Source organism: Coturnix japonica, chromosome 8 (assembly GCF_054131305.1).
Source record: "Coturnix japonica strain WE chromosome 8, WE-NBRP24, whole genome shotgun sequence".
Lineage (NCBI taxonomy): Eukaryota > Metazoa > Chordata > Aves > Galliformes > Phasianidae > Coturnix > Coturnix japonica.
This window is the reverse complement of record NC_140670.1, coordinates 3,883,018-3,906,272: the sequence shown is the minus strand read 5'-3', so window position 1 is coordinate 3,906,272 and position 23,255 is coordinate 3,883,018. Positions and strand designations below refer to the sequence as shown.

At 41.6% G+C, this 23,255-nt stretch overlaps 1 protein-coding gene across 25 annotated transcripts in view; it reads left to right on the top strand.

The window, feature by feature from the left end:
- The window catches only part of PCDH15 (protocadherin related 15), a 528,749-nt gene that overhangs the window by 307,849 nt on the left and 197,645 nt on the right, over positions 1-23,255 (top strand). The window contains exon 7 of one of the 25 annotated variants that reach the window (XM_085554981.1): positions 21,205-21,296. The exons of the other annotated variants lie outside the window; for them this stretch is intronic. The gene's annotated coding sequence lies outside the window, so the exon portion shown is untranslated. The remainder of the gene's footprint in view (positions 1-21,204; positions 21,297-23,255) is intronic. 25 annotated transcript variants of the gene reach the window in all.

The window sequence follows — 23,255 nt, the reverse complement described above, 5'->3', positions numbered from 1 at the left end:
TGGAAATTGCATTCAAGTGGAGACGAATCGAAAGCATCAGTAGATGGTTCATAATAGCAAAAACATTAAGTCGTTTAAAAAAAAAAAAATCATACCAGTGTTGGCAACTTGAAGCATTAAGCTAAGAGAATTTTGACATCTGGACTAATGCAGAGAAAGGTGCACCAGGAATGGGGCTGAGTTTTGTTGCAAGAATGCTCCAGTTGTGCATCGCAGGAGGACTACGACTCTGGCTATCTATACTGCCAGCACATCTGAAGAAACAAACTACTCTTCTACTGCCTTCAAAGAGGTGTTCCTGTCAGTTTTTGTCATGAGGAAATAGCAATTTAAGGTTGTAGCTTGTCAGCCTGAAAAGTGTTAGTCAACTGAACAGCAGTAGTTGAGGGAAAAAAGCTCTGTATATGCTGTTATGTTTCTGACCTGCTGGGACAGAAATCTTCATAAAGAGTGAGACCCTTTTCTCCTGTACAATTAGGAGGAAAGAATAAGGAAATAGTATGACCCAAGTCTCTTAGGATAAACCAATGTTGGGATAGTATTTGTGTTCTTGAAAGACATAAATCTTTCAAAAATTAAGACGTTAAAGAGAATATATTGTTGAGGAATTCTGCTAAGTTGTAAGAATCCTTACTAATTAGTGGGTAATCAGAAGAGGGTTATATAGCACACTGTAGTCAGCAAAATCACTGTTCTTCATAACCAGTTGATGCTCTTTATGGCTGGCAGTTGTATGAGTGAAACTAGCATTGGTGTAATTAAAGCAATTCACTCCTGTATTTAACTTTCTTAACCTATTTCTTATTATAATCTTACTGATCCAGTTAGCCTGGTTAAGTTTTCGGTGTGCTTGTGGAATAATGGTCTGTTTGTCTGAGGAAAGGTAGATAGAACAGTGTGTGACTTGTGGCCTGCCAGTGGTTTCAGAAAGCCCCATTCTGCCCTGGGTAGATGGCAATGCATACAGCCATGATGTCAGAGGTCAGTTATTCCATGCCTGAATTTCAACTGCTGTCACTGTTTTTTGTCTTCCCCAATTATGATGTTTCACCTGCCTGAGATAGCTGGGTTGTTCAGCTCTAGAATGCATTGAAAGCAACTGGTCACTTTCAACTGGATGCTGACTTGCGCGGTGCTCTCGTGCAGCAGCTGGGCCAAGCCCTGAAGTGCTTGTACTGTTTGAGTTAGCCTTGAGGAGCACCTGAGCAGGCCAAGTAATGTGACAGCACTGTGGAAATGCTTTGTGAATTGTATTCATTTAGTGTCAGCTCAGTTTTTCTGTAAGCGATTGCCGTCCTTTAGGTTAAACCCACGGAAGTGGATAAGAGGGGAGGAAAAAATCACAAGTCAAGATAAGCCTCTCTCCCTTTCCTGCTTCATCCCATCAAAGACAACGGGATATTAGCTAAAGAGAGTGAATGCTCTTCCAGCTCAAGTGAAAATATCAACCTTACTGTTAGTCTTGCTGAGCTGCTGCTGTCTGCAGGGAGAGCAGTCTCCCCTGGTGCTTGAAGGCAGTGCAGATCTGATCATTCTTCAGTTGCTGCTCAATGAGATGGAATGAGTTTTAAAGCACGTACCGTGGTATCAAGTTTTCTACGCTTTGGATGATTGTCTGTTCCTTTTTCTCATTCCTCTTAAATAATATGTATTAATTTCAACATGGTGGTTTTGAACTACAGGACTAGGAATCCAGTGTTCTTGTTGGGCTGTGCTGATACCAGCTGCAGCAGGAGCCAGAACCGTGCGGTCATCTCCAGCATCCTTCTGGTTCCACAGCTCTGGGCTGCAGCAGCCTTTGCAGACTGTATCTTGTCTCCAGGAGCAGTTGCTGGTAAATGCCAGAGAAGGAAAAATGGCCTTAGGATGAGTCTATGTGGTATTGGCCCTGAGCATACTTCAAGCCTGCAACTGCTTGTACCTCAAATAGAAAAGGCGCTCAAGGGACCGTGCAGCTGACTGGTTGTCAATGGCCTGATCATTCCTGCTGTGGGCCAGAACGTTTCCATACCTGTGCAGGGTGTTTACATGTGGCTAACTGGGACCTCTCAGCTAACTATGTCTTCATCCATCTAGCTTCCATCTTGTTTATTTTCCTAGTCTGAAGTTAACATATGTGATACCAGGCCATGGGTAGTGCAGTGTTGGCAAGTTGCACCCCTTTCATCATCCAGTCTTCTAATTTTCTTAAAAATATCATGAAGTTGGTTACTCAGTGTTCCATAACCCTGTTAAGCTGCATGCTTAACATGTAAATGTTTCCAGCTTATCTGTCTCGTGGGCTGAAATATTAAGCAGCAGAACAGCTCAGATTCTGTAAAACATAACAAGGCAACCAGATAGACAACTTGGACTGAAATACGAAATAAAGGCATAAACAAAGGTTAGGATATACTTGATCAAGAGCTGTGTTTTGGAGTGATAGGTCATGAGTACAGCATTATAACTAATATTGATGCCAGCATTTAATGAATATTTTGCTGTTATTGTTGGGTGCACAGCATGCTGGAACGAGCTGTTGTGTGTGATCTGCCACATACTGGAAAGCGGTGGTGAAGGAAATGATAGAAGTGAGCACACTGTTCTCTGCACATCTTAGGTACTTTGGGCTGATGCAGAGGATGTAGGTGGATAAACTCGTGTTTTTGTTATTTTCATAATAAGCCAAGATAGGTAGCCAGGAGGCAGATAACGTGCTCAGCGGTGCCTCCAGAATTTCATGGCTGTTCATGACTCCTTTGAACAGCTGTCTTTTAAGTCAGAGTTAATTTAAGCTAAAATGCTGTCTGAAGGTGGAAGCCCGTGAGAAATTTGAGGAATAAATGGTTCTGACAAATAGGCAGTTGGAGGGAATTCATCTTCTGTGGTGGAAATCACTGGAAGCCTACTTCCTTAGACAGGGATAGGGCAGAATGTGATTAACTTGAGGTAGGAAATAATGACTAAGAGACTTAGGAAGAATGATTTCATTTTGGTTAAACCAACCAGACCAAGGCTAAATATGCAAATTTTTGTATTAATGTTTGAAATCTTAAAAACTACCACGGTTTACTGAAGTCTGTGTGCTTTGGATGCTTGAAATTACTGTTGTAGCATATGCATCAGAAACCTCCCGAAGGTAGAGAATTGATAGGCTTCTAGCAGCCAAGAGCATATGGCAGAAGTAACAAGGTATGTTGGAGCCCTGAAGAACACACACATTTATAAAAGGTAAGTTACATAAAAGATGAAGTAGTGTCTCTGTAGATGGTAGTGCCATTCCTGAATGGGAAAACAGCATGGCCTGTAGCATGAGCCAGGGATGTCACGCTGTTGGCCTCAGGAGAGCAAGGCATGGCAACTGTCAGCATGCTGCATTGTAACAGTGGCTTTAATGAACTCACCTGTGATGTTCTCATACAAGTCAACAAGTCTATTAGATCTATAGGGCAAGAAATGGCAGGAAAAGCAGTTTTCCTGACAGGTTGTGTGATTAAGCAAGCAGGATGTTATTGTTATGGCTCATTAAACTTGAATGCCCAGTGCCACAGACTGCTGAAAAAAGAAATGAGTGCAAAAAGAAGAGGAATTGGTCACTGAACATCATCTACCTAGGCTCCTGTAGGGATCGGTTCAGTCTGTTGTCCCAGCTGTGGTTGCTGGCTCTGAGTTTTCCTAACCAGCTGTTTGCAGAAACCTTGAAAGTATAGCAGGGACTTGAACTTGCACCTAGTGAGTGGATTAGGTATTTTCCTCAGTTTCCCTACTAAGGATTGTTGTGGGAAAGCCAGTGGGACATGTATGTTTGACCTGGCCATAACCTGACTATGCCGAGAGGTCTTCCAAGCTGGTATCTCCGTGGGGCACTAAGCCAGCTTCAGGACCTCTCTGGATAGAGGGAATATTTGGAATAAGTAGATACTGCCTGCCCAGTCTACCTGTCCAACAGTCTATCTGTTCAACCAAAACCTCTGCTCATCTTCAGAAGGAGGTGGAGAAAGAAGAATGCGGGAAGGAAGAAGGGGCAGATGCTACGCTGCTTGAACAACAACAAAAAAAAATATATCATAGGTTTAGCATTTATGGAATGGCTTTTCTTGTATTGGCAAGAGGGAACTTAAATGCCAACCCTCAGAGGATATGAATGAGCTGAAATCAAGAAGTAGGTAGGTGGGTTTTACTGTGTCAAAGCCTGCTTGGTAATTTTATGCTGGAAATGAATGGGTATGTCCCAAAGCTTCAGCAGTTAACGGTATGAACCCACATAATCATGGCTGCTGTAGCCAGGACTCAGGGTTATTCCAAGATAAATGTGTAAATCCAACATAATTGGCCAAAGTCTTCCCCTGCACTCTTTGTGCCCCAGAACCACCTGCAAGGCACTTCCTTACACTGGGGAGATTCGTGCCTCTGGCACAGTTCCTTTATCCTTTCTCCTTATGATGAAAATAAGCTGTTTGTTGAATACGAACAACCACCCTCTATGTTAATGGAAAATGTGGTTAATGGACACAGCTGGGCACTTAATTTTAAGCCATGAATAGACAACAAGCAATTGGCTGTTAGTTGCTTGTTGAATGTATAAAGTAGGCAGCTACATGCAGTATAGTTTAACTTCACAGTGTGTGAATTTCAGTTTACAGTTAATACAAGGGTGGCTCCAAAAGTAGTGCTTCCTGTGTTATGTTGGCCCATTAAGCAGAAACTCACTCGTCAATTGGCATGTGTGAGTTTAAAAAGTGGATTAGTACTTGTGAGGAGAGACAATAATGCTGGATTCTGAGTGACCATCAGTGGCTTGTGCCAAGTGATGGTCCACACAATAGTCCACTGTCTTGTAAGAGGCTTTCAGAATTGGAAAGCTTTGTCGTTCCTCTTTGCTTCTCTGTGAATGTTTAAGAATGTTATTGTTTTCATAAGTTCTCTTTGAGGAAGATAGGTGAGAATAATGCCTCTGAGCCTTTAGGACTTGTGAAGAATGGGCAGTGACAGGAAGAAATAGATATGCACATAGATATGCATATCTCTTGTCCTGTCTCAGGAGAGATGGGAATTTTACTTGGAGCAGGGAGAGAAAGAAATTTATCTGCAAAACACTGTCAAATCAGAAGAATTGTATGCTTTGAGGAAGTAGTTAAAAGACAACACCGACTAAATTATTCCCTTTGAACTGTTCTTCTCTTACTATAAAATACAGTCAAAAGAACAGTCAGACCTATAATTGAGCAAGATTGTACATGGATGTTTGTGGAAGTTGTGGTGATGATTGAGGGAGGGGCTGGCATCGTGAAAAGAAAGGTGCAAGTGAGGAAAAAAAAAAAATATATATATATATATATATAAATGTATAAATATAATTTTAAAAAATATTAAATTATAAATATAAAAATATTATATAAATATAGAAATATATAAATATATAAAGTCACGAATGGCATAGGAAAGCTGCTGGCTGATGCTTTTGTGCATCCACAGACTTCACAGTGTGGCTGCTGTGGGCTGTAATAAGGGCTTGGAAATATGTGGTGTGTTTCAGTTTCATTCAGGTCATTCTCATCATAAGACTGTTTCATCCTATGTGATGCAAGCACACATAGCCATGTTGGTAAGCCAAGCTGCTGCTGACAAAGGAATTCATAGGAGAAGAGCTACATGTGCATCTTTGTAGGTTTTCTATAATGTTTTTGGCTGAAATGAGTCAGAAGAAAGCCACCTGCAGAGAAAGCAGACTTCACTTGCTGAATTGCTGGTGGAATTGCTTGCTTTTTAAGTTGGACCAAGAAATTATTGAAAAAGCTGCTGCCTGTGATCACTTCTTCTTTCCACATTCCCTGCAGCTGAGAATGGAGCCACATCCTCTCCAGTTTATTGTGGAGCGTTCTGGTGACTACTACAGCAACTGCTGATATGGGAAATTCTTTAACCTTTGACAGTATCTGTATGATTTGGCAGCTTCAAGTAAACAGGCCACTTAGCACTGCAGCAAATGAGACAGAACGTTTCAAAATAGGCAAGACCAGTTATTCGTGCTGGAAATGACTGTATGTAAGCAAAAGACCTAAAGCAGGTGGAAGGAAGGAAAGTTTCCCTTGGGAGTCAGTGACAGACAGTTGCAAAGATCAGTTTGCAAGCCCTCTCATAGACAGAGTGAGATTAAGAGTGACAGGGAGAATTAGATTGTTTTCGTGTGAATAATGTTTTTTGATGTGCGTGGTTAGAATCCGACAGTGCTTTGTCCAAAGAAATAAATAATCTTTCACGTTATTGAAAAATTCTTCCCACTTATCTACTGTAAATAAGGCTAAATCTGGAACTGCCGTTGTTTGGTTTTTTTTTTGCTTTTCCTGCGTTTTTATTTTTCCTCCTTTTACATGGGAAATTGAAAAGAAACCACAAACTGAAGTGAGTTTTCAGCACCCAGAATGAGATGTTCTCATTTTGAGGTTTAAACGTGAGTTTCTGGCTCCCTTCTTGCCATGGTTGTGTAAGCAATGCCGCCGTTTTTTGGAAGAACTGGAGGTTCTGGTTTTGGCTGTCTGATGGGTTTGGTTTGGCTGCCACCAAGCCTGGAATGAAAACAGAAGAGGAGAAAGAATGCTATTAGAGTTGTAATTCTGTATAGATAAGTTACCAAATGCTGAAACTCTTCGTGCTCATGAGTGGCACCTCTGATACAGCAGCGACTGGAAAACCTCCTTTATGGGCAATAAAACCACCAGGTAAGAGGTCTGAAACCTGTTCCTCCTTTGATCCAAGGGAAAGTAGTTCCCAACTGCAGATAATGATTACAAAGCACTGGTGCAGCTCATCAGAACCTGCATGGAACAGTCAGTGCTTGAGGCTACCCAACGCTTTCCTGTACTGAGTTGAGAATAACTACTTGAAAGTTTTGAACAAACTTTATATGAAGATTGATTAGGGCCTGCTCAAACACGATGTTTTGATGCTGTAGTATTTATAATTCTGTTTGTAGCTCCCAGTCACTTTCCTCGTGAAACAGAAGGCAGATTTATCCAAGTTACCAACCAACTTGAGTTACTGCAGCTTGCTCAAGCATCATCTTTCAGCAGGTGAAGAATTAAGGCTTTTCAGCAGGGAAGTTGTTTCTGTACAAATGACAGCTGTGACATGCTTACCTTGCAGTCATTTGTACTTTCAGTCCTGTCATTTCCCTAAACCATCACCTCCAATTAAATTATTTCCAATATCCTTAAGATTTGATTTGGTAAAAATAAATAATATTTATGCGATGCTACAAAATGACATCCAAGTGGGATTTATCAACTTCTAAATATATAGCTATGTATATATGCAACCACGTATATGTATTTAAAAGTTGACAAATCTCACTTGGATCTCATTTTGTAGCATCACTGCAGCAGACACAGCCCAAGTGTCAGTCACACCATCATCTGATGCCACATTATGAAGTTCTGGATCTTCCAGAAATATAAAGATATTTTCTCTTCTGGATATTCATCTTCGTTCAGCAAATGACCCTTAAGCAGTTGCCAGGCAACAGTAACTCAGAGTCTGAATCGAGCCATTTCTTGGCTTGAGGAATGACTCAATGTAATGGCTTTTGGTTGATTTGTGTGTCATCAGTGTTGAAATTTGAATCAAGTTGTTGTGTACCTCTGTTAAAAATCCTTGATTTTTTTCCATGCAAACTAGAAATAGCATTTTGCTTTGTTCTGGACAGTGGCAGCTGGTACCATTGTATCTGGGTAGATAGATGAAAAAAGTCTTAATGAGATTTACTATTCAAGTATTCCTAATATAAGGAAAAATTAATTGCCACTATAGAGAGACCATCCAGCCCCAAGATTTCTCCAGGAGCTGTGTTGGCCACTCCATCTTCTTTGCTTTTCTACTGTACATTTCTTTGCAGCCTTCCTAAGAAATGATCTGCAGTCATTTGTCTGGGTCTTCTTCAGTTTTTATTTGTGCTTTTTTTTGTTACCAATTATCTGTCCATGAACAAAACACTTTTTTCTGTGATTCTTTATCTATGTTAGTGTGCGTTGAGGTGTTCTCCTTCCTTCAGTTCACTCTAACAGACCTATTTAGCAAGGCTGTGGTCATCGGTAAACTACATCGGTACTGTCTGCATTCCATTAAGTCAAACCAGGCCGTGTAGACTCGTTTATACAAATGTAGATTACTCTCATCTTTTTCCTGATACATTTTACAGGTTAGTTCCAGTTTGAGCAAGGCTTTCTGCTTTGCAGAGTTTTCCTGACAGACATCTGACTATTGGATCAATTTTCTGCCCAATTCCTCTGCTGTGCGTAGGTAATTAGCTTTACATGGCATATACTGAGCTCTACTAAGTTGTCAAGATATTTTTGCTATTGTATGTAGTGTATTCTGTTCTGAGAACTGGTTTTTTTTCCTTTTTATGTCACGGCCTGTTGCTCTTTCCTGAGAATGAGGTTGATTGTGTTGTTCTAGATGATGTCTTTATAGCATTATACAAGCTGGATGCACAGCTGCTTTCTGTTACTACAAAGATGAGCTGAGATGTTGGTATATATTATGTGTAGGATAAAGTTTATTTGCTAGCCCAGTTTGGAGTAGTACAGGCATCTGGCAGAAGCAATGGGGCTTGTGAATGCTTAACCTGAGACACGTTTTTATTTGTAGCAAAACTATTCAGTTCAGCTATGAGCTGAGCTGGCAATGCTGTCATTAAGCAGTTGTTATAGGCACGCGACCAAATGGTTTGGGGCATTTAGATGTTCAGTTTTGATTATTATGGTTTGGTTTCATTTGAACTTCTGTTATAACAGTTTGTAGCATTAAATTATCATGGAATAAAAATACAGAGGTGAACAGCCAAGGGTTGTGAATGCTGTGACGAGTCAGAAATAGCTGCTGATGTGAGAAGGGGAGGTGCATTAAGGCTGACAGCTGAGCTGTGAGCCCTTGAGGTGGCCAGGAAAGCAGGGGATGTGTGCTTGCCAGAAACAAATCTCTTGCCTGGTCAGCTCTGCTCCCTGTGAGACCCCTTTTGCTTGACTTTCCTTGGTTCTTAACCTGCCTTAGATCCCTCAGATTTTGTATATAACCAGGGGATGTGGAAGAAGACAATAGAGGCAAGAGAAGACCATTGTGTCTAGGCTAGAGAATGTAAGGAAGGAAGGAAATGGTAAGGACTGGCATTAGGATATACAGCTGCAAAGAGAGGAGTGATACAACCAGGTAAACCCTGTGCCTTCATCAGTGAGGAAGAAGAGGTGCAATTGCTCTCAGTCTCAGAAAATTTGTGTGTTGCATGCAAGCTGTGGAGCAGCAGGCAGCAAAGCAGAGACCTGGTTTGAGGAGAAGCACTATTGGGGTGTTGCCTAGCTTTCTGTTTTGAACTCTAGAGTAGAAATAGCTTTGGGGTTAAATATAGATTTCAAAATATAATGTGTTTCAAAAGCTTTGCTGGAAAGGTTGGTGCAGATTTGACCCTTTGTACCGAGTGCAATCTTGCTTGTTCCCTGAGGTGTTGGGTCCTAGGTCCACAACACAATTAGATCTCCTACATTTCTATTGACCTGAGGAAAATACTTGTTAGCTTCTAAACCTGTTTCACTGCGAGAATATACTGGAAATGGCCTTCATTTTTATCATAGAAGGGCAGGATGGGGAGGAAAAAGCTGGAGTGTCCATGCAGAATTACTTCTAGCATTATTTGCCTTTGCATTCAGCTGTTCTGTGCTGCCCAGATGAGAATGATGTTCCTTTGGGTGCTCTGACCTTTTCAAGGATGGTCTTGTGCAAACTGAGGGGGGGAAATATATAACCATCTTTTGTACTAATATGTCAAAGTGAATGCCAGCTCTGATCAGTCAGTGCTCAAAGGCAGCCAGCAGTGCTTAGTTGGCACGATAACAATGCCTCAAGATATAGAAAATTAAGGAAGTTAGGGGACATTGTGTGAGAATATAATTTATGCCTTAATATAGACTTGTCCTCTTTGTGAAAATACTGAGTGCTTCATTTTACAAGTTATTCTCATTTGTAGTTGTTTGTTGCTTTATGTACTGGGGAGGCAAGAGGGGAAGTAGTACAGTCTATAGAGAGTTTAATATGCTGTACAGCAGTATAGTTTATGGAGAGAACAGGTCACAGATTTATGATAATGTTTCTGCAGTGAATGCCACGAGTGCCATGAGCATAGTGTCTCATTCAGCAAGAGATGAGCCCAGATCCTTGCCAACCCCTTCCTCAGGTCTCTCTCAGCCCAAGGTTTACGCACCGTTTCTTGGTGTTTTGCTTGATTTGGTTTGAATTCAAATGCCATAATTTATAAGAATCTGAGATAGAAGGCTCTAATAAGGAAAGGCATCTGAGAGAAGATTGCTGTATGCATTTCTCCGCCTGATGGTTTCAGTTGTCTCGAAGTCAGGTAGGGATCTGCAAGGTTTGGAGCTGCCCTGGGTTCATGGCTGCCTGTTGTGGTCAGGGGAGTTGGAAGGGACCTCAAGATCGAGTCCAACCGCCTGCTAAAGCAGTACCCTACAGTTGGTCACACAGGTGGAGGGGTCCATACAGGTCTTGAATATCTCCATAGAAGGAGACTCTGTTACCTCTTTGGGCAGCCTGTTATAGTGCTCCATCACCAATACTGTAAAAAGTTCTTGTGCATGTTAATACAGAAGTCTCCTGGTACACTGTGACTTTTCTCAACTTCTGTGATGATCACAGCTGGTTTAAGTGACCCAATGAAAGGGATCTTTGTCAACATGGCTGCGAGGTTAGGTAATAGGCTGTGTATGTTTCCCTCCTGAGATCATGGCTTTCAGGGTCACAATTATAGTCATTCACCTTTGTATCGCAGAGGTAATATTATAGTACAGTAATGAGCATGTCGTCTGAAAAAATGAAGTGTTTTAAGGGATGGTGACTGTTATTACATCACATTTGCATTTAAGTACACTACATTTACTACATTAGGCTTGTTTAATTAACCTTATTGCTGAATTTCAATGTTTAGTTTCACTGTCCTTTTCAGTTCCCTAATTATGTTGTTAGTATTTGGACATGGTTGTCATTATCCTTTCCCCCAGTAGAGTTCTACCTTGCCTGGCTGGTACTTATCCTTACTGGCAGTGCTCCTTCAGAGGGATCAAATAAGTTCTTGTTCATCTTTTGCACAGTCCAGCTGCTTTAAGACTTTCAGTGTTTTCTTGTTTGTTATTACTTATGCAGTACAAGGTTGTGTTTTACATTCTTTACTGAATTCTTTCCCAATTCCCTAGTTTTTCTTGAAGGCATGAGAGCTGTGGTCTGTTCTGCATGTAGAGACTGGCTAGTGTCACATACAGAATTAAAATGGCATCTCTGATTCTCTTAGTAATGTGTCTCAGGGCAACAAGGTTTTGATTTAATACTCTGAGAGGGCAGGTAGAATGGTTTCATTTTGAGGCTGTGCACCATATCTCCTGTTTTTAGATGGTTTTCATTTGTATTAAACAGCCTTTGAATGCTTCATGCTTACTTCTTGTGAAAAATCAACCAAAGCAGCAATCAAAGTATCCCTGGTGAGTTTGTGGTTATGTAGCTAATATCCTCTTTAAAACTATTTGCTGAATTTCATAACTTCTATTATCTCATATGAGAATACAGTAGAATTGTGTTCTTGGATATGTGCTTGGTTTTGGCAAGTTGGGTACTTCATAGATTCTGACATGTAGATGAACAGAGGAATTCTTTAAGAGACCAAGTATTTTTCCTTTAAAAAATACTGAGCTAGGAACTCCAAATGCCAGAAAAGGCATTCTTGGTGGCATTGGGCATAAAATAGCAGTGGTTAGTAAAGGATCTGACCAGTAGACTTCATGCTGGAATGCAGTTTTGTTTAAAGAACATATGTATATGGCAGATGGGTTCTGTGGTGCTGTTTGCAGTTGCTCAGGCAGGGCAGCTTCCCTCTCACAAGATCTGATTTTGTAGTAATTTCTACCTTAATTGGTAGATTGCAGCATTTATTTGGGCTGTACAAGGTCTGCTCACAGGAGTTGTGTGGGACAGCAGAGTCCCCTTGCTTCTGTCTTCCTCTTGTGTTCGGTTTATACATACTAATGCAATTATAGCTGTTGTTTAGGTAAGGGCTGTCTGACCATGGTCAAAAGCATCCCAGAGACCCTAATGGCCATGGATCAGTACTCAACATTGGTCTCGGCTGTGGTACTGGTTCATACTAGTATATGAACCAGGAATAAGATGCAGAGCTTATGCAGAAGACTGGAGAATGGGTGAGGGCTTATTGCCTTTCTTTCCTCTGCTTTGGGTCTGCCCTGCAGTGATTTGCTTGGCAGATTAGCAGTGCTGTCACTCCATGAAAATGTGAGATCCTTATTTTCAACCTTTATTGTATACCAGCCGTTTACAAAGCAAGTTGACATCTATTTTTGTTTCTCTTTTTGTATGCAAACAAAGAACTTGTACATAACATAAAGGAGATGGAAGTGATCTGTTGTTAAACTTGACAGGGGTTTTGATTTAATATTGTTAAGTTCTCTTTCTGTTTTCAATTAGCTTTGAACTCTGCTCACATGCTGCTGTTGTTCGGTATTCCTGTCAAAAACAAGCATACAAAAAGGGGATTGCAGCAAGTGTTCAGTAAAGGCACAAACCAAGAAATACCACTGAAAGAAACATTCAGCTGCTGAAATAATTTGCTCCTACCGCGTGTTGTTGCTGGAATTGTTTGGTGTAGATAAAAGCATGCTGTGTTTGAGAAAGCAACAGAAATATTGTTAGTCTTCTGAGACCTTTTTCAAAGGATGCTCTGTGTTTTGCCTTGTTCCTTTTCTTTTTAATTAATTTTTTTTTTTTTTTAAATCCTAAAACGTAAAGGCTTTTGTTTCATGGTTCAGAATGAATATTGTGAGGATGTGATAGGAATGAGAACGTGAAGGAGATTCCACTGAAAGTCATGTTTTCCTCTGTATGAAGTGCTAATAGATTTTAAAGGCTGCCAAAACCAACTTTTATCCCTGAGATGATGGGCAGGGTTCTTCAGCAAACATCTGACTCTGTGCTACCATAATTAAATTGGATGCAGAAAAACAATTGCATCCTTTGCAGCTGCCAATTATTGTCAGTGTGTTGCAAGTGTGGTAGCTTATATGGATGCTTTATTTTCCCTTTGTTTGTTTTTTTTTTTCTTCAAAAAGTGTTACATCTATACCTGTTGTCTCTTTTTATGTAGACTTTCTGCAAAGTCAAATTAAATGTACTGTTTTCCCATGTTGTTGTTACAGTAGAGCCTTTGGTGCATCTATGTGTTCTCCACCCTAAAGGAGAGATCTTGGCATTTAAGTGTGCATATTTCTCCAGCACATGTCAGGGCATAATGAGAAGTCTTTACCTTAAAGATTTGTTAATATTATTATTCTGAATTTGGCAGATATAGAATTGTATAATCACAGTTGTCTTCTCCAACCTTATTGATTCTAAGACCATGCAGTCAAACCGTTGACCCCATAACCACTATCCTCACTCACAAAATTGTAAAGGTTGGAAAAGACCTCTAAGATCTAGTCCAACCATTAACCCATGACCAACATGCTCACTCATAGAATCATTAAGGTTGGAGAAAACCTCTAAAATCAGAGTCCAGCCGTATATCATAGAATCACAAGGTTGGAAATGACATACAGGATCATCTAGTCAAACTGTCCTATCACCATTGTTACCACAAGCCACTAAGCCATTTCTTGTAGCTCCTCATCCAGACGCCTCTTGAACACTGCCAGGGCTGGCGACTCCACCACCTCCCTGGGCAGCCATTCCAGTGCCTGACTGTGTTCTGAGAGAAAAAGTTTTTCTTTCTCTGCAGTGGCCAATCTGAGTTCAGGTTGGGCTTTTGCCTTCCTAACTTCCTTCCTCCATACCTTAGCAACTTCCTTGTAATCTCCCCAAGCAGCCGATCCCTGCTTCCAGAGGACATAGACTGTCTTTTTCTTCCAGAGTCCCAGCCGCAGTTCCCAGTTCGTCCACCCCAGTCTTCTTCCCCTATGGTTTGCCTTGTGGCTTTCATGGACAGCCTGTTCTTGTGCCTTTAAGATTTCCATCCTGAGAAGCATCCAGGCTTCCTGGACCCCTGTTACTGGTAGTTCATTTCACGTCAGGATTCTAGTGTTAAGCCTCCGCGAATCTGACCTGGTCCAGTCGGGGCCCATTTAACTACGCATTCACACCAACATGGTGAATAGCTAAATGGTGTTTTATTATGCGTGTTAGCGGTTTAAATAAGCCACTATCTATTTTGTCTATACCCCTTCTACATGTGCATAACCGAGCAGGGGAGGGCCTATCACATTACATCCCAAGTGTTCGTGCATACCTAATACAACAGACCCCTTTACCCTTAAGGAGCGACTCCCAAGGGACCCGTGCTACAAGAGTCCTGAGCAGGTCAAAGTCTGCCCTCTGGAAGTTCGAGAGAGCAGTTTTGCTGGTCACCCTGGACATCTCCAAGAACAGAGAATTCTGCAATTTCATGGCTGCTCTGCCCAAGACATTCCTCAACCTTCACATCTCCTGCCAGTCCTTTACCATTAGTGAAGAGCAAGTCTAGCAGGGTGTGAAAGACAGAACTGTTTTTCTTTTATTGTCTCAAAGTTTGCTTTCGTGAGGCCTTTCTGATGATAAGACTCTGACAGGCAACTGCTAACTATCCAGGAGGGTGAATGGTGGGTGTTATCGTGCCATCCCTGCTTAGGACTGCAAAGATAAGCAGGAACAAGACAAGCAGTCTTTTCCAGGGGTGCTGCTGGGAGGAGCAGACCCCTGCAGAAGGTGGTAAATCTTGTGTCTGGCAACAGAGACCTCCAACCCTTGCTGGCTTATCTGTGGGACAGGAATGTCAGAGAAGTTAGTTTTAAATCATTTTACAAAGAAGTGTTTGTTAAGAAGAAGAAAAACCCCCACCGAAATGGGGGATAAAAGGCCCTCGCTAAACTGGGGACTTTGGAGACAAACTCCCAAAGACACCTTTGACGGAGAATTCCCTGAGGGGAAAACCTCGTCGGAAGAACCCCGGGACCGGCTTGCTGCGGAGCTCCCTGGCTGTCTCCCATCCCCCGCGGTGATCAGACGAGTTCCTGAGATCGTCGGACCTACTGTGTACCTCGCTGGACCCACGGTGGTGACTATCTCTTTCGCTCTCTGCAAAGACTCCTTGCTTACATTTCCTACTTTTTCTATCGCCTACCTTCCCTTCCCCATCTCCCTAAAAATAGCTAGGACTCTAATAAACTGGTTGGACCAACATTTGAACCGTTGCTTCTTAATCTCACGCCGGGTATACACATATCAAAGAACCTTGCCTCCCTCCTACAAATTGGAGCGAGACACAGGGCACCACCCCTGGTAGCTCTCGTACCAGCTGGGTAAGGAAGCTATCTTCCACACACTCTAGAGACCTCTTGGATTGCTTCCTCTGCACTGTGTTATATTCCCAACACGTATCAGGGAAGTTGAAGTCTCCCAAGAGAACGAGTGCTGGCGATCGTGTGACTTTGGCAAGCTGCTCATAGAATGCCTCATCCATCAATTTATCCTGATTAGGTGATCTATAACAGACCCCCACCAAGGTGTCACGCCTACAGGCCTTTCCCCTGATCCTTACCCACAGGCACTTGACTTTAGCATTGCCAACCCCAAGCTCTTCAACATCAAAAATGTCTTTAATAAAAAGGGCCACAGCATCACTCCCCCTTCCTCATCTGTTCCTTCTGAAGATATGATATAAATGATACAGAATCACCTGGAAATAAGACGAGCAGGTGTATAAAACACTTGTATAGAAGTAGATAATCTGAAACTGCTAATCTTTTATTTCCTACTAAGTTGACTGCCTTTCTGAGCTTTATATTTGGTTAGTATTTTAAAAACTTAACATTTCAGTATCTGTGTAAGTAGAAATTCTTTACACATATCCACAAGATGGTGGCTAACAGGGCAGTGATATTTTTAATTAAGGATTTCTCATGACCATGAGCCCCTGGGGAGACATAGCATATAGCTGGCAAAGGGCTGACTGACTCTGGAAGATGTGGCCCATTAGCTCTGCAGAGCCTTGTGTTACCTGAGCTAACCAAAGTGATGAAAGAGCTGCAGTTATTTCTTTGGGTAAGGGAAGTTAGATGTTATAATAAGATTATTTCAAAGGTGCATCAAAAGAGCAAGATCAGAAAAGTTACTTGCTCGCACTTAAGGGTTTTGCCATGAAAGCTTGCTGATATCTGTGTGGCTAAGTGTGGCAGGTACCATGCATATATAGTAATGCTGTAATCCTGGATTGGGCAGAACGAGTGAATCTGAGCAGATGGGTGTTTGGGATTTTAGCGTGCAAATAGCTGTCCTCCTCCCCTGAGGTGCCAATTAAAACAATCAAATAAAATCAGGGCAGTGTCTTGCCAAGTCAGGCTGGCCCTGCACATGATTAGGGTATGTATGCAAGAAGGCAAGCTATCAGATGAATTTGTTTTAAGAAGCAGGCTTTCGTAGCTTGCTGCAAATTGCTTTGCAGTGAGTAAGGCAGTGAGCCTCACTTAGAGCAGACTTTGTTCCCTGTTGCTTTATTTATTTATTTATTTTAAGAAGTGTAAAATGCATTTTTATACTTTTGGTAGTTGCATGTAGTCAGGTGATGTTTTTTCCTTGTAAGTTTGCCCTTGAATAAGTGAAAATAATACAGAAATAATTTGAACACCGTCAAAGCTGCTTTAAGGTATCTTCTACTGCAAGTATTATTGGAAGAAATGTGGAGTAAAGCAGTTCTGCAATTCAAACTTGAATAACTTTCCCTCTATTGTGAAATACTGCTGAGCAGCAGCTCAAATCCCCTTGCTCCCATGCCCTGAGTGCTTACTGCCTATGGTGACCTACTGCCATGCAGAAATGAAAACAAAAATGAAGTATTGAAAGTTTTGATGGGGAAGTCTGAATTGTATTGTGCGTTTATGCATTATAAAGGAAGTCAACATTACCAAATCTATTCTTAACCACCATCATACGCATAAGCTGCCACCAAAAATTGAATAACACCATGACCTTGAGCATTGCTTGTCAAAATTCATTGCTTCAGCTGGCTTGTCAGCACACCAAAAAAAAAAAAAAAGAAAAAGAAAAAGAAAAGAAGATAAGATTTTATTAGTTGTGTCTTTCATAACGTGTATTACCAGAAGTTGCATCTTGAGTCATAGAATCACCAAGGTTGGAAAAGAGCTCCAAGGTCATCCATTCCAACTGTACACCTACCGCCAGTGGTTTCCACTAACCCACATCCCTCAGTACAGCATCTAAATGTTTCTGGAACAACTCCAGGGATGCTGACTGCTGACTCCCCCACCTCCCTGGGCAGCCCCTTCCAGTGCCTGATCACTCTCTTGGAGAAGAGGTTATTTCTTAGCATGAATTATGAATCTCATCTGGTGCAACCTGTGGCCATTCCTTCTAGTCCTATCCTTATGCAGGAGAAGAGGCCGACCCCCATATCACCTCAGCTTCCTTTCAGGGAGTTGTAGAGAGCTGTATGAAGTCTCCCCCGAGACTTCTTTTCTGCAGACCATTGAAGCAAAGTTTGCACTGCGTAATTGCCTATCATCCAAGTGGAACATACAGATCTCTAGTATAAGACAGCAATCACAGGACTGATGTGTCCTGAATGTGGGCCAGCAGTAGCAAAGGATGAGTATTTGCTGCTGAGTTTCACAGACACATCTCAGCACCAGAGAAACGGTGAGTTGTGGGAATTCTCCTCTTTTCCCTTAGAAGAGTTTTGTGCAGTGACCAGTTCAAACATCCTTTTTGTTTCCCTGCATGTCCTCCTTCTGTCTGTAGTCCCTCGAGAGGTTCTGTACTCAGGATCATTTTGTTTATCTCAGATTTCACCATGGAGGTTTCCAGCTGCAACCTTGAGCAGGTGATCTGGGGAAGTGGGTGATGTGCCACCGTGTTGGGGTTGGCTGTGAGCAGGGTACTGGTGCAAAAAAAACAAAAACTTAGCTAATCTCAAGTCTATTACTTTGTTCTGACTCGTATCTTCTGCTTTGAGATCTTCAGCTTATGTACCAAATCAAGCACTTTAAATTCTTTTAACAGCCTCCTCCAATTGTTTTTCAGTCTGCTCAGTGGTATTGTATTTATGCAAAGACCTGTTCCAGACAGCTGTTTATTGTGTGATTTCCCTTAGGTAGAAAAGAGTAAGTCTGTCTGAAAATTCAATCATTATTTGCAAGGTAAGTGATGAAAAGGTTAAAAACCTTGTATTAGACTTGTTGGCTGGTTACCTTCTGCTTGGGTTTTGGGGAAATCTGAAGTAGTTACCTGCCGCTGGGAAGAGTGGAGCTTTAACTAACACTTTGGCTTTTTTCCTGATGACTGCATTACTGCTGCCCGATATTGTTTATAGAATGGAACACTTGAATGGCATTAAGGAGTTGCAGTTTGAGGTATTAAGGGAGTCTGCACTGAAGACTGTAGGGACAGCAAGCAAAACAGTGTATAGTTTAGTTCACTGTCCTCAGAGGAGAAAATATGCTTCTAGCAAGGATAATGAATCACAGAATGAGTAGAATTAGAAAAGATCTTAGTCTTGGTAGATTGATATGTCCTCAAAGAACTGTAAGTTGGTACCAGTGGCATAGTGTTGTGTGGTGTGGGGTTTTTTTTAGACCATTTTTGGAATTTTCATTACTTGACATGAACTCTGCTCATCAAAGTTTATGCGCGGTTATAGGTTATAAATGTTTTTGTAGACTTCTATGAAATGGTTTTCTTATCTATCTATAAATTCTCAGGGAAATAATGGTTTCCTATCCCTGCAAAGGCAATGCTAGGCAGTACTACATAGAAAACTTAAACACTAAAAAAGTGGCCTTTCTTCTGAAAGCATACTTGTACAGATAGCAGAAAACAGATTTCAAAGACACAGGCTCCTTTTGTTGTTGTTTTGCTTTTGGACTTTACTGTTACCTGCTAGTTGCGCCGATCCCTCCTTCATTGCCACTTCTAAAATGTCACATGAAGCTGGGGATGTATCATAGCAATAGAATATAGTTGGGCTGAATAATGAACAAGAGCAGTGTCCAAATCCTGGCATAGGTATGAGTGTAGTTATGATTGTTCCTTTTGTTCCCTGTCTGGGTGGTGATTTTTTGTGCCTCCTCACACACACTCAATTTGCAGCTGGGAGACTGAAGCCAAGTCCAGGCTAAACAGTCATGTTTGAAGAATATGACATTAATTGCTGTGCCTTCCTTATTGTATGGGCTGCATGAAGAAAACCCACATTCCTTGGCAGTGTTGTTTGTGTTTTTGTCCAGATGCATCTCTGCTGTAAGAGAGGATGAGCAAGCATCAGAAGTTGTGGGTTTTTTTCCCCTTCTTAGTAAGGAGAAAACAGATGCATGTGGTTATTACAGCTCACAGTAGATGCCTAAGAAATACTGAATAATGAATTATGCAAATAGCTATAAGCAGTGTTTAGGTGGGCTTTTTATAATGTTAATAATCCAGCTTCAGAGTATGATGATCCAGGCTCCTGCTGCTCCTCTCTGAACGGTGGGCAAACAGGCCCTAGGATGGCTCCAAATTAAGCTGAAAACATTCAAGTCATATAATTCACACCTTCAGTGGCCGTGGCCTGATCGTGGTGTTCCCAGCAGAATGCTTGATCTGTTTCATTATTTATGAGTTCTTGAGTGTTTTAAGTGTAAATTAGACTTTTCTAAACAGAAAACCAATAAACCTTAGTGTTAATTTGCTTGGGTAATGGCTGAAGGAATTGGAGAGTAAACAAAATTTGCCAAAGCAGTGTTTAATATGTATTTGTGATCTGACAAACTGTGAAATGTGCCTGAGACCTCTAAAACAGATTGCCCTGAATGTTCAGTTCTCCCAAGGAGATGCGATGAATGGACATTTGGGATACGTGGGATGCAAGTGTGAAGGAGCTGATCCTCAGAAGAGAAACACAAGGGGGAATGAAGGATTTTTGCTTTCTGGCTATCTTCTAACATTCTGAAGCTTTTCTTTCTTCCCCCAAGCTAGCTGATTCTTCTTAAGCTGAGCTTTGGGGGCACATAGGTTGTGGCAATTGGGTAGGAGGAGCAAAAAAGCCTCAAGAGACTCTAACTGCAGTCCTCCCTGCCCCAAAACTCAAGGAGCTCAGGAGCCATGGGCTCACTCTTTGGAGATCCTCCAAGGGGGATTTTGTGGGGTTTTTTTGTGTGTGTGCATTTGAGTTTGCCCAGGAAGCCACAGGTTTTGTTCGCATTCCTGAGGAGCTTGACCATGTTGCACAGATGCAGTATGTTTAAATCTGAAGCATGCGGTGTTAGTAAATAGTACTGTGTCCTGGCCCTGTGATCACACAGCTGAGCCTTGCTTCTGCTTTGTCCTGTCTTGGCACCTGCTTGACAGGTGGGGAGAAATGCGCTATATACAAATGTTTATTAAAATGGTGTCTATAAAATAAGAGGGATTTGAAACAGAAATGAGATTGGTATTGTGATAATATATTTAAATGGGAAGGCTTGGATGCCCTCGGGAACATCACTTCTCTTTTAAATGCAAATCATTTTGTTTGCAGGTTCCTAACATAATAAACTATGTACATAATCAGAGATTTTGTGTTCCCAGGAGCTCAGTTCTAGTTCGGATATACATGAACTTTACTAATACACACATTTTTTCCCCCAAAAAAAGTACCAAACAAAATAAAGCCAGGAGTTTGCAACATGTAAAGGTGCCATAAGCTTATTCTCTGGAGTGCTAACTTTTTCTTTCACTGCAAAAACTAGTTTGCAAGTGGCAAGAAGCTTCCAAAATTCGTTCCCTGTGGGTAGTTTCTGTGACACAACACGAGGCAGAGCACAGTTGGAATTCTGGGAAGGTTTCCTTACCTTTGGGTGCCTTCTGCTCCAGGGTTTCCCTGTAGCTGTTCTCCATTATCTCTGACTGTTCAGTAAGACAAAGAGTAACGTTCCAGTTGTGACATAGGTAAACTTGACCAAACACAGGAACGGTCCCTTTGTGCGAATGGAAGCAACACAGGCCAGTGTTTCTACTGAGTCTCTCAAATTACCAAGATTACTCGGAGTTGTCAGTGCTTTTCTCCAGCCTTAGGGGTATTTTCCTGATGGAATTTGTCTGATGTCTTCCTAAAAGACACTCAGTTCTGTAGGTCTCTTCTAAGAAGCCTTATCATCTTTCCAGAGCTTGAGAATGAGGAGCTCATACATCTGGCTCTTCCCTCAGTCCCTGGCTCCAGGATTGCTGTCTCCAAAGAAGGGGTAACAACAGCCAAGGTATGCCATCTTGTATGCCTGTGCCACTTTCAGTCAGGATAATTGAATGAGCCCTTCGAAGGGCTCATTCACAAAGGGGACAGTGGTGCTGATGCATTTCTGTTATCAAAGGATGTGTTGTTCACTCAGGTTCCAAGTAGTAAAATCCTCCAAGTATTTGTGTTCATATGTATCCTCATTGTTGTGCATCGAATTTTAAAATTGCCTTCAATAATTGCCATTGACAAGGTCTTCTGGGAATTGAGATGAGTAGCAAAGCATGTGCTAAAATAACCCCAAGACTTTCTGTCTCACTGCTGACTGTCATATGTGCATTGTTATTATTTCTGTGTAGGCTTGTAAAAAGAATATTTTTGTATTCTCTGTAAGTTGTAACCTGTGTATTTCTTCTATTGATTGCCTTTCCACTGTATGTGTGGATACTTTACAGGGTAGCGTTTCTGGTTAACAGGTCGATGTCTCTCTGTCTGTACATGGTGTCTCACATGAGAGCAATGGTCTGCAAGTATTTGCTCAGGATTGAAAGCTTTTGTGTAGGCAATGGAGAATCTTGTAATCTGATTTTAGTCCTATTCACTAAACTAAAAAGAAAAACACACATGTGGTATCCAAATTTTAAAGGCTTGGAAAGTGTGCTGCAATAGACATTTTGTCCATGTGGCTGTCAGAGTCTCAGCAGCCTTCTTGGCAGACTAGAGGGGACTGGGGCCCCTGGAGCTGCCAGCAGCCCCTGGCTTTGGGGACCAGGCTGTCCCACAGCTGGTCTGAAGATCAATCAGAGTGTATGTTAGATGGTCTCCAGTTAGCATGTCAGTGCACTTTGAACATGTGCAGTTAGCTTTCTGGAAATAGTCCCTTGAGCAAAATATAATCACTAATCACTTTAATCACTCTATGCAGTCATAGGCTTTTAAAAAGCTTTTGAAGTAGAGTTTGTGTGATTTGTAAATGTCTCAAATGCGTCTTTTATACCGGTCAAGCCATTAAGCCTTTGGACAAGGGAGATCTGGAGGCAAGGTGCATGGGGGTGAGGGAGTTACAATTCACCTCGATTCGTCAAATAGCAATTGCACTTAGCAAAACCTATGTTGTGTAATGAGAGGAAGAATTATTGCATGAATAGATAAGAAACAACAACCACAATGGAAAAGAGCAACGTGTCTGATTTTCACGGTACAGGAAGGTCACTAGTGAATTCCTGCAAAGCTGCGTGCCGAGACCTGATTATCCAGCATCTTTACACATTTTCTAGAAGCAGAGGGACTGGGTTGTGTCTGACTGGGGTGTCAAGATAGATTTTGAAAAATAAACCAAAAATAAAAGGGAGAGTGCAGAGAACTTGATTATTGAGTGAACAGGAGATGCAGTGGAAGATAGAAAGTGGTGATGCACGGAAATGAGAAGCGGTGCCTATCGGGCAAAATGTTTGTTCACAGCTTCTTATGTGAAGGTGGCTGTTGAAGTGGCTGTTACCACTAAGAATAAAACGTTAAAATTATTAGGAAAAGGTCCCTTTGTCTTTCAGAGAGTCATTGCGCCACTAGATAAATGTATCCCTTGATCACCGAGTGTGGGTACAGTCAGATCTTTTCAACGAGGACAAAAGAAAGCTGGAAGAGACCCAGAGAAAGGGCAGCAAGAATGATGAGAGATGAAGGACGGCCATCTTCAAGGAACAGCTGTGCGGGCTGGGATCCTTTGTCCTCACTACAAAGAGTTTAGAGATGTGTGCGTTTATTGACTAGCATATGCTGGAGACACTGGAAGCTATCAGAGATACCAGGTTACAAGTTCAGAACAAATAAAAGAAACAGAACACTGAGTTTATCTGTAGAAGGCCTCTCAAAAATCAGGGTTTGATGGACTTCCTTGTTTTACCTCTTGAAATCCAAGCCCATCTGGGGCTGTTGGAACAATCTCCTAAGATTACAAATATTAAGAATAGAAATGACTCCAGAG